Source organism: Castanea sativa, chromosome 11, assembly GCF_040712315.1.
Source record: "Castanea sativa cultivar Marrone di Chiusa Pesio chromosome 11, ASM4071231v1".
Taxonomy (NCBI): Eukaryota; Viridiplantae; Streptophyta; class Magnoliopsida; order Fagales; family Fagaceae; genus Castanea; species Castanea sativa.
The window spans coordinates 39134271-39149139 of NC_134023.1; positions in this window are offsets into that span (position 1 = coordinate 39134271).

Below are 14869 nucleotides of genomic sequence, written 5' to 3' on the forward strand. Positions count from 1 at the left end.
TATATGTTGACATGGATGTTTAAATAAAAATTTTAAAATATTATTTTAATGGCCACATCAGCATTTACTATGCTAACAGTGCACTCCATCTGCCACGTAGACAATTTCCATTAGTGTTGTAACGGTAGTGATAAAATTGAGATAATTTTTTTTATTTTTTTTATTTTAGGGACTAAGGTCAAAATGTAGGGACCAAAATGGTATTTCCTTCTTCTTTTTTTCTCTGTCTCTTACTATTAATAGGAACCTCAAGTTTTCCTCCATGGGAGAACTAGATAATATAATTGAATGGCTAGCTCAAGATATCTTAGGGCAAAAGGCAATAATGATAGAGGGGCATATTCTGTTATTTAGATTTTTATTAAATATTATTAACTTTATATATATATATATATATAATTTTTTAATTTATTTTTCTCGATTTGAGATGCAAAAACATTAATTAAGTTTTTATATTCAAATTCCTCTAACATCTCTTTTTCAATTGACAATTTAAGTCATCAGCTATATCTTTCTTATAACATATGCATATAAGATTTTATGAATTTTAACTTTATAATCATTTCCGTCGTTATCTTCCAACACATTTCTATTAATATTTTATTTTATTTATCATTATCAAATTTTCACCTAAATTTTCTGTTATATGTTGGTCATAAAGAGATCTTTTTTTCTTTTTTTTTTAATATTGGTTGCTAGTAACAAATTTATAAAGAGATCTTTTTTTTTTTTTCAACTAATTCTTCTAATCTTTGTTTCATTTTTAAAATTTTCATATTCATATACATATTTTATTGCAAACATTTGTATGACAAATAAGAGAAAAACTATCTATAGTTTACACTATAAAATTATAATATAATTAAAATGAAACAATATTTAAAGTGTAGAATAATAAAACTTGATTAATAAAAAGACACTATTGGAACCTTCTTTTTTTTTTCTTAAACATGTTCATAATATTACTTAGAAACAACCAACTTAATACAAAAACAAAAAACTTGGCTTTATTAAAAGCAAGCAAACTTTCCATCATAGGCATTGGGTCATTCAAAATAAGGAGGTCAGTTCTTCGTCCAACACTTATTTCAGCTAGATTGTCAATACATCTAGTTTTCCTATAAGCATGTGACATCGTGCAATTAAAGAAGATCCTCGTCAAGTTTCCTTAATCAAATAACCTTAGAGCACTAGCATTTGGAGGTGTAAAAACCCTCCAATTGCTATTTTAGCCACCAAAACCATAAAAACAAGCTCTAGCTGGGTTGCTATATCTAAAATTTGCAACCCAGCTATAGTAAGTTGGTACATTTGTAACCTCATTGTTGCTGGCTGCAAACTTGATTTAAATTATTTTATTACTCTCTGGACCCACTTCTCTTTCCCCTGACTCTCTTCTCTCATATCTTAGCCTCCCTTTCTCTCTCTCTCTCTTTCCCTCTCTCTCTCTCTTTCTTTGTTTTGTTCTCCCTCCTTTCTCTGTCTCAATTCATCTCTCTCAAATCAGTGTGGAGGGTGTGGAGTAGTGGGGATCAGCATGGAGAGTGTGGGTTTGTGGAGATCGGCATGGAAAGTGTGGTGGTGCTGATGGTGGGTGGGTTTAATGGGTCATGATGGTGGTGGTGCCGATTGTGGTGGTTTTCGTAATGGGTAGGTTTGTTTTGAAGGGGTGTTTTGGTGATGGTGGTGCCGATGGTGGGTGGGTTTAATGGGTTTGATGGGCGTGAGTTTGATCGGCCATGGGTGGGCATGGGTTTGATGGGTTTTGCTTTGCAGGTTCATGGTGGTGGGGATGGGTTCGACTTCTCCTCCTTTTCTGATCACTTTGGGATTTGGATTGAGGTTTGGTGGGTGGGTTTAATGGATTTACATCAAGATTGAATTTCAAATCTACGATGGTGGTGCTGGTGGTGGGTTTTGGTTGATTTGTGCATTTGGTGGTTTCTTGTGATAGTTGGTGGTGGTTGATCATGGTGGTTTGGTGGTTTGTTGTGATGTCTGGTGATGCTGTGGTGGTGGTTCGGTGGGTTTGGTATAGGCTTTTTGGGTGGATCTTAGTGGTTTGCCGTGTGAATGGTGGTCGGTCAAGGTGTTTTGTTGAGTCTATGGTGGTGGGTCTTGGTGTTTTGCTGGGTTTCTAGTGGTGGTTCAGTTGTTTTTTATTTTTATTCTTTTATGGGTTGTGGGAGATGTTGGTAGGTAGGAATGGGGAAGAGTTGTTGTGTAGAATAGAGAGATGGGAGAGAAGAGAGAAAAATAGATTTTTTTAAATATTATTTTATTGTGTATTTTATATTATTTTATTGTGATATACGTAAAAATAGAAACTGGAATGTAGGGTGAGTTGTAAAATAGGATAGTAAAATAGATAAAATAGTGTTTGAGGATGTAAAATATGTGTTTTTTTACATCCCGTTGCTAGTGCGTTTATAGATCACCTAATAGTCTCAACCTACAAAAGAAAGAAGACAAAACTCATAATAAACCCAATTATTTGTACTAGCCAAACAAATAAAATGAGCTCCCTTTAGAAAAGCCAAAAACAATTAACAATTAATTTTTCTTCTTTTTTGTTAATAACATGGTGCAATGATATGACAACAAAATAATGGTGAAATAGTTGCTACGTTCCATCTAGTACTATGTGTAATAAGCCTAACATGTAATGATCAACTACCAAACGTTTTCATGGTTAGAAAATTAAGGAGGGTAAGTCGGCAGAGCTTTTGTATTCTACATACTAAAAACCCATAGATAGACAATCTTAGTCTCTTAGTATCTACTTTAAGAACCAAAAAAGTTTCCAATTTCAAACTTCTAAATTCTATGAAAGACAATTGACAGTATTTGTTGATTTCTTTTGTTTATGATTCAATAGTTGCAATAGCGAAGAGAGAATTTAAACCCTAGATATTTTCTTTAAAAATATTCAAAAGGTGACAAAACTACAATATTCTCGGCATTATGATTATAATAAATCTTCGTTGGTTATTATAATTATCAAATTTCTTATTTAGATAAAAACAATTATGCAGTAGCATGGGTTACTGGCTAGAATATAGTAATTGACAAAGATTTGTGAACTAATTATAGTAATAATGATAAATATAATAATTGAAAAGGTGAGTTCAGCTTCTCCAATATAATATTTTCTTTATTTCCTATTTTACACTGTAGACGGCCATGCTACCTATACTAAATTTGATTTATCCTTATGTGTTTATTAGGCTTTGACAAAATCTTGGACAGCTGTTGTGATTTCAGCAGGGACATACAAACTAGGTGTAGTGACTTTGTTAGGTCCATGCAAAGGTGCTATTGAGTTTAACCTTCAAGGCACCCTAGAGGCCCCATCAGATGATGCCTCCTTCAAGGGTAAAGACTTTTGGGTTTCTTTTGAACGTATCGACAGTCTCACTGTGTCAGGTGGTGGAGTTTTTGATGGCAAAGGACAAACAGCAAGGCAAAAAAATAATTGTGACAAAGAGTTCGACTGCAAAAAACTTCCTATCGTAAAATTTCATCAATCTTAATAATTAGCATTTAAATTTCCATTATTTTTATGTAGATATATACAGACACTACAACTTTAAGAACTTTAACCATCACGAAATACATATTCAAGCACTTACTCCTTTAATGATGTTAAGGATATTATCATATTATTAGTAATTTGATGTAAGCATTATCTAGTGACATGTCACAACTCACCAAAAAAGAAAATTCAAAATTTATATATGAGAAAGTCCATTTACAGAATATGGACACAACTTTTGTGCCATGACCCTAACTTTTGCAACTGTGTAATGGAGAAAAAGTGGTGGTTAAAAGTGAAAGTGATGGTTCACCGATCATACTCACATATAACACTAAATTGTGACAAATTGTTTGGTCTAGAAAGAATTTTTTATATTATATTGTTGAAGTAGTACCAACAACATTCATTGATATGTTTTTGTAATTTTTATAATATAGTAAATCAAAGAAGCGTTAGCATTTTGCTATAATATATTTAAATGAAAATATTTTTAGGAGAATATTTAAATGAAACTATGGCATTCATATTTGGTGTCTGTTTATCTAACTTGTAAACATGAACAGAATATAAGGTTCGATTTTATCACAAATTCGATAGTCCGTGACATTCAATCGAAGGACAGCAAATTTTTCCACATAAACCTTTTGGGATGCAAGAGCTTGCAATTCCAACATGTTACCATAACTACACCCGGAAATAGCCCTAACACTGATGGAATCAACATCGGACGTTCATCTGGCATCACCATCACCGATGCCAATATTGGAACAGGTGATGATTGCATCTCCATTGGTGATAGAAGCCAAGATGTTACTATTAACCAAGTAACTTGTGGACCTGGCCATGGTATCAACGTTGGAAGTCTTGGAAAGTACCCAAATGAACAACTAGTTTCAGGAATTAGAGTAATCGGTGGCACCCTAAACAATACAACGAATGGTGTTAGAATCAAAACATGGCCTTTTTCCCCCCTGGAAGTGCTTCTGATATGCATCTTTTAGCCCGCTTGTTGCTATTCTTAATCAAAAGAAACTGACTGGTGTTGGCTGAAAAAGAAATTTGGAGATAGTTTTAACAGCTGAAGAGCACAAATATGTGCTTACTCAACCATGTCCTAACTTTCCTTCATTAGATGCTCCTTCTAAGGAAAAACAACGATATGATCGTTGGCAGAAATTATGAAATGGCCAAGTGCTATATCCTAGCATCCATCTCAAATGTTCTGCAGCATCAAATGTAGGATGTAGAACTAGCTTCGGACATTATGCAAAGTCTGAAGGAGATGTTTGGTGAGCAAGGTCATTCTGCAAGACAAGAAACCATGAGGAAAATTTATAATACCAAAATGGTTGAAGGTACTTCAATTAGGGAGCATTGTCTTACAATGATCTCTAATCTGAACACTTTGGAAGTTTTAGGTGCCGACATTGATGTAGAATCCTAAGTGGATATGATACTCTAGTCACTACCGGAATCATTCAAGGAATTAAGACCGAATTATAATATGAACAAAAAGCTTTATTGTTTGTCTGAATTAATGAATGAGTTAGTGGTGGAGGAAGGCATCCTTGGTACTTCTAGTGTTGAAGCCAATGTTGGTGAAGCTTCTACTTCTCAACCTAAGTCAAAAGGTAAGGGTAAGAAGAAGAAGAAGAAGGAATTCATTAAGTAAGAGGGTAAACAGATTGTCTTAGGAGTTGCCAATATGGGAAAAAAACCCAAAGGAAAGTGTTTCCAATGTGGTGAGAAAGGACATTGGAAGAGGAATTGTCCAAGTTTTAAAGCTGCCAAGAATAAGGGTGTGAAAAGTTCTTTTCTTCTTGAAATATGTTTGGTACAAAATCCCCAAGATTCCTAGTGTGTGGATTCAGATTGTACTAATCATATCTGCAATTCTTTGTAGGGGTTCTAGGAGACCAGAAAGCTGAACAAAGGAGAATTGTTTCTTACCTTAGCGGATGGGAGTAGAGTTCCAGTTGTAGCTGTTGGTGTTTTTAATTTGTGCTTTGCGTCTAGGGTTTTAATATTGAAAGACTGTCTTTATGTACCTAATGTTCATAGGAATTTAATTTTTGCAACTTATTTAGGTAAAGATGGATATTATGTTATCCTTAAAGACAATGTTGTAATAAAGAAGGGTAAAGTGTTTATCTGTTCTGGCAATATTATTGATGGTCTTTATATTTTAACTGCTGTTAAGCATGAATTATATAATTCTGAATTAGATAATAATTCACCCTTGAAATCATTAAAGAGAAAGTTTCCTTCTACTAGTGAAGCATATCTTTGGCACTTGCGTTTGGGTCATATTAATTCAAACAGAATTCAAAGACTTATCAAAGATTGACTCTTATGGCCCATGGACTTTGATAAATTTTCAGTTTGTGAATCTTGTTTGGAAGGTAAAATGGCCAAATGACCTTTTAATGCAAAAGGTAAAAGACCTTAGGATTTGCTAGACCTAATACATTCAGATGTATGTAGTCCTATGTCAATCCAAGCAAGAGGTGGTTATGAGTATTTCATTACTTTCACTGATGATTACTCTAGATTTGGTTATGTATACCTAATGAAACGGCAGTCCGAAGCTTTTGACAAGTCCATAGAGTTTAGGGCTGAAGTTGTCTTAGCTGAAATGAATGAACCTGTAGTTAAACAACCAATGGATGAAACTAGGGATGATGTGGATGTATTAGATACACCACAAGATACTACTCATGATATGTCTAGTACACAGGTGCCTCGTCGTAGTGGAAGAATTGTTCGGCCTCCTGTGAGATTTATAGGTTTGAGAGAAACTTATGAAGCTATCTCAAAAGAGGCTGAATTGAATCCCTACACTTATGATGAAGCAATAAATGATATAGATGCACATCATTGGGTTCAAGCTATGAAATATGAATTGGATTCTATGTATTTCAATTATGTATGGGATCTTGTAGAGGTGCCTAATGGCATTAAACTTTTTGGTTGCAAATGGGTTTACAATAGAAAGAGAGGGATAGATGGAAAGGTTGAAACCTTTAAAACAAGACTAGTGGCGAAAGGGTATACAAAAAAAGAAGGCATTGACTATGATGAAACTTTTTCGCCAGTAGCCATGCTTAAATCTATCAGAATTCTCTTATCCATTACTGCTCATTACGATTATGAGATTTGGAAAATGGATGTCAAGACTGCATTTCTTAATGTCAATCTTAAAGAAGAAATCTATATGTTGCAACTGGATAGTTTCATAGCAAAGAACTAAGAGCATATGATATGTAAGTTGAAAATGTCCATTTATGGACTTAAATAAGCATCTAGGTCATAGAACATTAGATTTGATTAGGCAATCAAATCATTTGGATTTGAACAAAATCTTGATGAACCATGTGTGTACAAAAGACATTAAGGTAAGTAAGTAATGTTCCTGGTGCTTTATGTTGATGATATTCTACTCATTGGGAATGATGTAGGGGTAATGTCATCGGTAAAGGTTTGGTTGTCAAGTCAATTTGATATGAAGGACTTGGGTGAGGCTAACTTTATTCTAGGGATCAAGCTTTGGCAAGATCGCAAGAATAAGATGTTAGGCTTATCACAAGCTGGATATATAGATAAGGTTCTAAAACGGTTTAGCATGCAAAACTCCAAGAAAGGATTACTTCCTTTTAGACATGGAGTTCCTCTATTTGATGACCAAAGGCCTAAGACTCAAGAGGAAGAAAACATGATGAGACAGGTTCCTTATGCTACTATGGTAGGAAGTCTCATGTATGCCATACTTTGTACTAGGCCGGATATTTGTTATTCAGTTGGCATAGTCAGCTGATATCAATCAAATCCTTGACCTAAACATTGGCAAGCTGTAAAGCATATTCTTAAGTATCTACGGAGAACAAGAGATTATATGCTTGTTTACCATTGTGAGTATTGGATAGTCAGGTGTTTGTATCACATACAAAACATACGCAGCGGAAATTTAACGGATCTACTTCATACACAATCAATAACATGAACTATGTAAGTTTTAGAATTTAAGAACAAGAGAGTGTACCTTGGAGCGGTGAATTTCATAACCGAAGATCAGAAGCACTTGGGAACACTTTCAATCTTCACTCCAATTCCACTAACGCCTAAGATGTGTGGTCTCTCAATCAGTTCCAAAGAGAGAATGTCAAAATATCTAACACTTCTTACACCACTTCACAATAGTGTTCTTTCAATTCTCTACAGAAAATTTTGTATGTTTCTCCCTTTGTATCTAACTAATTATCTAATTTGGTTGGTCTTTTAGGTCTTTCTAATTGGGCTTCAGTGTGTGGCTTGGAGTGGGACCAAAAGGGACCAATAAGACACTAGCTCCAATGGGCCTTGGGCTTTTCTGTTAACTCTTGATAAGTCCAAAGTTACCATTAACTATATTTAATACCACTATATAAATATAGTTGCACTCAAGGCCTTATTTATAAATTATATCCTAAGACTTTACTGTACATGCAACCACAAAGCTATATATACACACACATTAGAATCACAAAAGGTACATAATTCTCACCCAAAGAAATACTTTTACACAGATAACTTTGGTATTTAGAACTTTCTTATTTCTCTCAAGATTTCTATATACTGACTTTGGCATTGGAGACGTTGTGGCAGGCACCACACCGGTGTCCACCTTAAGAGAACCTTCATTCCATGTTTGCAGGAGTAGTGACGAGGGCTCAGCACCATCTGGATGAACCAACTTGACTGATGATTTATACATCATCAATTTGGCGTCGTTTGTGGGAGCGACATTTCAGCACTAAGGTTCGAAAGCATAGTTCCAATCATCTTCTAAGTCCAGATGGAGTCCAACCAAAATCCTGCAGCACTAGCTCTACAAATCCAAGCACTTATAGCTAGTATGGAAGAACTCACCAAAAAAATCCAGGAAATGAGGCAATGCCTCTAGTAGGAAGCCAACCGGTCCAGAGACAATTAGGAAGACAAGGGGGATAGCTAGGGACGAAGCTATCGTCGAAGGCCAGCCACTCGAGATGAACCGAGCTTAGAGCTTTTTTAGGAAATGAAGAAGGAAATGGACGAATTGAGGAACGCCATTAAAGAAAAAACGGATTAAAGCTTGGACAGGATGGTCAGGACGACAGATTCCCCCTTCACGGCAGCAGTTCTTGAATGCCTAGTATCGTCAAAGTTTCACCTGCCTCAGCTTGAGCAATTTGACAGGCTTAAGGATCCTTTGGACCATCTCAATACTTTCAAGATGACACTAGGTCTCCAATAGCCCCCCGACGAAATACTGTGCTGCTCTTTCCCTACCATTCTCAATGGAGCTGCGAGGGAATGGTTCACCACGCTACCCACCTCATCCATTGACAGCTTCAAATAGTTGAGCAGTTCCTTCCTATGCTACTTCGTGGAGGGACAACGCCCGAGAAGGCCAACAGACTACCTACTCAACATCAAACAGGAAGAGAAGAAGACTTGAGGTTGTACGTAAAGCGCTTCACCCACGAAACTTTGGAGGTAGACGAAGCTGATGACAAGGTGTAGCTGACAACCTTTAAAGCTGGATTGAAATCTAGGGAGTTCATGGTCTCACTCACAAAGAATCCTCCAAAAACGATGGTCGAGATGCTCTTGAAGGCATAGAAGTACATGAATGCTGAAGATGCTTTAGCCGCGAAAGATGAAGGGAAAACCAGTGAAAAGGGAAGGAAAGAGGACGATCGAGAAGGACAGCAAAAAGGAACACCCAGATCGTTAGACTAACGATGGGGATAAAGGGAAAGACGAGAAAACTCCTCAGACGGTAAAATTTACTCCTTTGGTTATGCCTGTTGACAAAATTATGGCGCAGAATAAAGATGAGCACTACCTCAAATGGCCTAGGACATTACATTCATCACCTAACGTACGTGATAGGAAGAAATACTACCGCTTCCATAAGTATCATGGCTATTACATAGAGGATCATAGAGACTTGAAGGAGCAGATAGAAGGGAAATTGCAGAGGTTTGTAAAAAAGGGAGCACCCAGTAGGACTAGGGACGATGACAAGGACAATTACGAAGCCTCACTCAAGGATGAGGATCGCACTCCCCAGCGTCTACCAAGTGTGATCAAGGAGATAAAGACGATCACAGGTAGGCCATCCACAGGAGGGTCATTCAAATCCCTCAAGAAGTCATATCAAAGACAGGTGAACAACGTCCATAGGATACCCCCCTTGAAACAAAGACGAATAGACAAGGATATGATCTTCTCTGAAGAAGACGTAAGAGGAGTAAAGCAACCTCATGACAACCCCTTGGTCATAATGCTCACGATAAAAGGGTTCAACACCAGGAGAATTCTCGTGGACAATGGTAGCTCCACGGACATCATCTATCTCTCCGCTTTTCAACAATTGAGGCTAGATCCAAAAAGACTGTGCCCTTTTGAGTCCCTTCTCTTCATACAATTTGATCATTGGAAGGCCCACACTCAACCACTAGAAGGCAGCCACTTCCACATATTTCCTGAAGGTAAAGTTCCCGACGAAAAACGGCATAGGCGAAGTAAAAGGAGATCAAGTACTGGCCAAGGAATGCTACTAGGTAGTGTTAGCTGCAAAAGAAAACCATATATGGATGATCAAGGAGAGGGGAGAAGATATGGTGGAAGCCTTGGAGATAGTGGAGTTGGTTGAAGGAGAAACAGCAAAGACGACCAGAATAGGGACTGCTTTGAGTCCCGAGATGAAGACAAGACTCATCCAGTTCCTTAAAGAAAACATGGACGTCTTCGGATGGAGTCACCAGGACATGCCAGGCATATCCCCAAAGGTCATCTAGCATAGGCTCAATGTGGACCCCGAGAAGAAGCCCGTCTAACAAAGACGACGAGTCTTTACTCTAGAACGGAACCAAGCAATTACAGACAAAGTAAACAAGTTGTTGTCAATAGGCTTTATTCAAGAGGTCTACTACCCAGATTGGCTTGCCAATGTCATTCTAGTGAAGAAGGTGAATGGAAAATGGAGAATGTGCGTGGACTTCACGGACCTAAACAAAGCCTACCCAAAAGATAGTTTTCCTCTGCCAAGGATAGACTAACTAGTGGATTCTACAACAGGGCATAAATTACTGACATTTATGGATGCATTCTCAGGATACAATCAAATAAAGATGGCTGAAGAAGACCAAGAGAAAATTGCTTTCATCACAAGCCAAGGGCTCTGTTGCTATAAGGTAATGCCCTTTGGATTGAAAAATGCAGGAGCAACCTACTAGAGGTTAGTGAATAAAATGTTCAGCAAGCAGATCGGGAGAAATATGGAAGTATACATGGATGACATGCTCATCAAGAGCAAGAAGGAACTTTCTCATCTGAAAGATCTCAGAGAAACGTCTGACATACACAAGCAGTACCAGATGAAGTTGTGCCCCAGCAAGTGTGCCTTTGGAGTAGCCTTGTGGTAATTCTTAGGATTCATGGTGTCCCAAAGGGGGATAGAAGCAAACCCAGAGAAGGTACGAGCCATACTTGACATGACGTCGCCAAAGACCATCAAAGAATTTCAAAAGCTTACATGGAGGATAGCAACACTCAATAGGTTTGTCTCTAAAGCAACGGACAAGTGCTTACCCTTCTTCAAGACATTAAAGCAAGCTTTTTCTTAGACTGACGAATGCAAGGTAGCTTTCCAAGAACTCAAGCACTACTTAAGCAACCCACCTCTCCTGAGTCCGCCCAAGGAGGGGGAAGACTTATATTTGTACCTGGCAATATCAGCCACAGCCGCCTGTACAGCTTTGATTCAAGAAGAAAGTAGGAAGCAACTCCCAGTCTATTACGTTAGCCAAGCTTTCCAAGGGGCAGAATTTAGGTATCCAAGGATTGAGAAGATTGCGTTCACGTTAATAGTAGCTTCGTGAAAATTGCGACCTTATTTTTAGGCAAACCCTATCTTAGTAATGACGGACCAACCCATTAAGTAGTCCATGAATGAGCCTGAGGCAGCAAGTAGAATGATCCAGTGGGCAATCGAGCTTAGCCAGTTTGACATTGAGTACCACCCCAGGATAGCTATTAAGGTACAGGCACTGGTAGATTTCATCGCTGAATTTATAGTCTCCGACGAAGAGGAGAGTACGGATGAAGTAGTAAGATGGATGATTCAAACTGATGGTTCGTCAATCCAAAAAAGAGGCAGAGTAGGGGTCATCATCATTACCTTCAAAGGAGAGATGCCCAAGTATGGAGTACAGTTAGCGTTCCCGGCCACTAATAACGAAGCAGAATATGAGGGAGTATTGACGGGTTTAAGGGTTGCAAAGGCTCTAGGAATAAAAAATATACTACTCTAGAGTGATTCCAAGCTCATCGTAGGTCAAATAAAGGGGGAGATCGAAACGAAAGAGAAGAGCATGCAAAAGTACCTGAAGTTGACAAAGCTTCTGGCATAGGAGTTCGACCAAGTGGAATTCACACAGATCCCTAGAAGCCAAAATATGGGGGCAGATGAGCTGGCAAGGCAGTCATCGTCAAAAGTAGGACCAACAGATGCATATTTGAAGATTGAAGTCCAAAAGCACCCCAACATTGAAGAAGTCTCTACTTTCGCAATCTAGAGCATAAGCAACTGGATGACCCCGATCATATCTTTCCTTCAAGATGGACGTCGAGGAGGCTAGAAAGGTCAGGAAGAAAGTAGCTAGATTCACGATCCTGAATGGCACCCTATACAAGAGAGGCTTTTCCATGCCGTACTTGAAGTGCGTCAACGAAGAAGAGGCCAAACACATCCTGAAGGAGATGCATGAAGGGATTTGTGGAGACCATGTAGGTCCTAGATCCTTGGTAAGCAAAGTTATCAGAACAGGTTACTTTTGGCCTACTTTGTAGGTGGATGCAAAGGAGCTCATCAAGAAATGCGACAAATGCCAGAGAATTGAGCATGTCCAACGCCTTCCAGCAGAGAAGTCGACGACGATAGCCTCCCTATGGCCATTTGCACAATTGGAAATTGACATTGTCGGCCCATTGTCTTGAGATAAGAGGCAGGTAAAGTTTCTACTAGTCAGTATTGACTACACAAAACGGGTTGAAAGCAGAGGCATTATCAACCATCATTGAAGAAAAAATCCAGAAGTTCGTATGGAAGAACATAATTTGTAGATTTGGTATTCCGCACACGATCGTATCAGACAATGGGTGGCAATTCGACAGTCAAGGCTTCAGGGATTTTTGCTCAAGCCTAGGGATCTAGAACCAATACTCATCCACAGACACCCACAAGCGAATGGATAGACAAAGGTGACTAATCGAACACTATTCAAGATCATCAAAGCCAGGCTGGACGATGCTAAGGGAGCCTGGCCGGAGGAATTACCCAATCTCTTATGGGCTTCCAAGACTACAACTAGAACCCCGACAAGAGAAACCCCATTTAGGCTCACTTATGGCACTGAGGTAGTAATCCTAGTTAAGGTCGGAATAACCAGCATTAGACAAGGGATGTTCCATGAAGAAGGCAACGACGATAAACTAAAGGTCAACCTGGATTGCTTGGACGAGATCAAAGACGAAGCCTCCAACAGAATGGCGAAGTATCAGCAGAAGGTGGCCGAGTACTACAACAAGAGAGTGAAGCTCAGATGACTTGACATAAGAGACCTTGTCCTGCATAAAGTCACCCTGCAACTAAGGACCCAGCCCAAGGGAAACTCGGCCCAACTTGGGAAGGACCCTACCGGGTCATCCATTACTCTAGATAAGGCAGTTATCACCTGGAGACCTTAGACGGGCAAAGACTGCCACGACCATGGAACATTGAACACTTGAAGAAGTACCATCAATAGATGTAACAAATAATTGTATTCATTTTTTAAAGTAATAAAAGGACTATTCAGCCAAAGACCTAATGCGCTAAGTAACAAGATTTTGCTCTGACAGATGTAAGTTATTGACGAAGTCAAAGAATGACAAGATCCCTTAAATGGGTGTAGGTCACAAAAATTGGCTAAGTAACAAGATTCTATTCTGACAGATGTAAGTTACTGACGAAGTCAAAGAATGACAAGATCCCTTAAATGGGTGTAAGTCACAAAAATCGGCCAAGAGCAATCAAAAGCCCATAAACACTGGGCAAAAATATCATTCTCAAATTAGAATTGAAATATTGTTCTGAAAGTAAACTTAAAAAGCCCAAAAATACATTGGGCACCGAAAAAAAAAAAAAAGCAGGTTCAAGCATTAGCAGCAGAAGGAGGAGGAAAAGCACTCCTAGGAGCCGTGGATTGGGAGGCTTCGTCAGCTGCCATTTCCTTGTCAGCCTCTTCCAAATCCAAATTCTCTAGATCTACTCCGGTAGGGTGCTTAATGAGGTATCTCCTCAAGAGTTCAAACCCTTTATAATACCAATTGAAAAGCATTGTGTTGTACTCTTCAACCTACTGAAAAGCCTCAACGACCTTAGTAGCAATGGTCTTGAGCTTCTCCTTTGAAGCCAGAATTTGCTCATCTTTTTCTAGAGTCAGCTGCCGCTCAGCTCTAAGGTCATCCCCCAAGGTTTTAGCCTTTTCCTTAAGAGTGTTGACCTCGTCCATTGCAATGATTAGGCCCTTCTTCAGTTTGGAGTTCTCCGCACCCAAAGCCTCTATCCTAGACACCGTAGATGCTACCTTAGACTTCTAAGTAAGATACTTTGAGGTGATATGAAGACTCTCCCCCAGCACCTAAAAAGAAGATTGTAGTCTTTAGGACAATACAAAAAAAAAAGGAAGAAAGAAAAGGATGAAATTGCACGAGCACATTACCTGGACGAGTTTGTGGCTATGACGACCCACAAGCTCATTGGAAGGAATACCAGAGAAGACCTTTAACTCCTTGGAAGTGACAACCTCATGTGCCCTCTCCATCGTAAGACTAGCATCGTCACAAACACTAGACGAGCAAGAATCAGCCTTCTCCTTCCCTTTGGCGGCCACGCGTAGCTTCTTTGGGATGGGAGTGAACTCTTCGGCGGAAGTGGCCTGAGAGGTTGTCCTCAGCATCTCAGTGCCGGGGGTAGCTGGAATGACGGAGGCTCCTTTCTCCACCACACGCACTGCCCTCTTCCCGAGATTGGACAGTGGCTCGTTCTTCTTTGATCTTATCTTCGCATACATATCCTTGTTAAATTTAGTCGTCATTCTAAGGAAACACTTGTTAAAAAAAAAGGGGGGCAACAGACAAAATTAATGATGAGCTAAATAATGTGCTTACTTTTCTTCTCTTCTCTCTCAATAGTGTGTAGGATGAAAGCAGAAGGCTCTAGACCAAGGCAATACAAAGCCAAAGTGCGAGGGTCGACCAAGC